This window comes from Gorilla gorilla, chromosome 2, assembly GCF_029281585.2.
Source record: "Gorilla gorilla gorilla isolate KB3781 chromosome 2, NHGRI_mGorGor1-v2.1_pri, whole genome shotgun sequence".
In the NCBI taxonomy this organism is placed as follows: domain Eukaryota; kingdom Metazoa; phylum Chordata; class Mammalia; order Primates; family Hominidae; genus Gorilla; species Gorilla gorilla.
The window spans coordinates 25,165,367-25,166,678 of NC_086017.1; the positions used below are offsets into that span (position 1 = coordinate 25,165,367).

The 1,312-nt window shown below is 42.8% G+C and overlaps 1 non-coding gene across 1 annotated transcript; it reads left to right on the plus strand.

Moving 5' to 3' along the window:
* LOC115934101 (U6 spliceosomal RNA) lies at positions 1–107 on the plus strand. Its single transcript, XR_004069949.2, has one exon. It is a non-coding gene; the product is annotated as a U6 spliceosomal RNA (small nuclear RNA).
* Positions 108–1,312: the final 1,205 nt, after the last annotated feature.

Consider the following 1,312-nt stretch of genomic DNA (forward strand, 5'->3'; position numbering starts at 1 on the left):
GTGCTTGCTTCGGCAGCACATATACTAAAATTGGAATGATACAGAGAAGACTAGCATGGCCCCTGCACAACCATGACAGTGGTCCATTAAAAATTAAAAAAAAAAGAAGAAGAAAGATCCTATTGAAGTGACGGCCTTTGCTAAAAAAAGGGGGGAAAAGAAGAAAGAAAGTTCTATACCCTGCAAATCAATGAGCATAACATTTTGCAGACACTATTCTAGAATGGGATTTTAAGGAGGAGAGAGTACTTCTGTGTCCCAAGAAGAAAAATGACTCATCACCATGACCCAGCTTGGGTTAACCAAGAACAAATCATCTCAGCACAGCCCTCACTTCCTTATCCATGGCTTATTAGTCTAGGAAATCTAAGGAAGGAAATAGGCAAGATAGACAAAGATAAATGGTACAGGAAAAGGCCACTTAAATAAATCCACTTATAGAGGAAGCCAAAATTCCATATTAAAATGGTGAAGAAAGGTATTTATTAGGACTTTACTCTGGAAGATAAAACTTAAAATAATGTTAAGAAATTTTTCTTGTATGTTAAAAATACAAGAAATATTTATTTATCTGACAAGTATTTATTGGCCATCTATTATGTGACAGCCTCTGGCAAGTGAAAATATGACAGTGAACAAAGGAGACAAAGCATCTGCTCTAGTGGAGCTTATAGTCCAAGGGAAGACAGACAAACGGTTAAATACATAAAAAAGCAACATAGGCCGGCATGGTGGCTCACACCTGTAATCCCAACACTTTGGGATCACCTGAGATCAGGAGTTTGAGACCAACCTGGCCAACATGGCGAAACCCCGTCTCTACTTAAAATACAAAAATTAGCCAGGTGTGGTGGCAGGCACCTGTAATCCCAGCTACTCAGGAGGCCGAATTGGGAGAATCACTTGAACTCCATAGGCGGAGGTTGCAGTAAGCCAAGATCGCGCCACTGTATTGCAGCCTGGGTGACAGGAGAGAAACCCTGTCTCAAAAAATAAAAAACAATAGGCCAGGTGCAGTGGCTCACACCTGTAATCCTAGCACTTTGGGAAGCTGAGGCGGGCAGATCACCTGAGGTTGGGAGTTCAAAACCAGCCTGGCCAACATGGAGAAACCTCGTCTTTACTAAAAATACAAAATCAGCTGGGCATGGTGGCGCATGTCTGTAATCCCAGCTACTCGGGAGGCTGAGGCAGGAGAATCACTGGAACCCGGGAGGCGGAGGTTGCGATGAGCCGAGAGCACACCACTGTGCTCCAGCCTGGGCAACAAGAGCGAAAGTCCGCCTCAAAAAATAATAAATAAATAAATAAA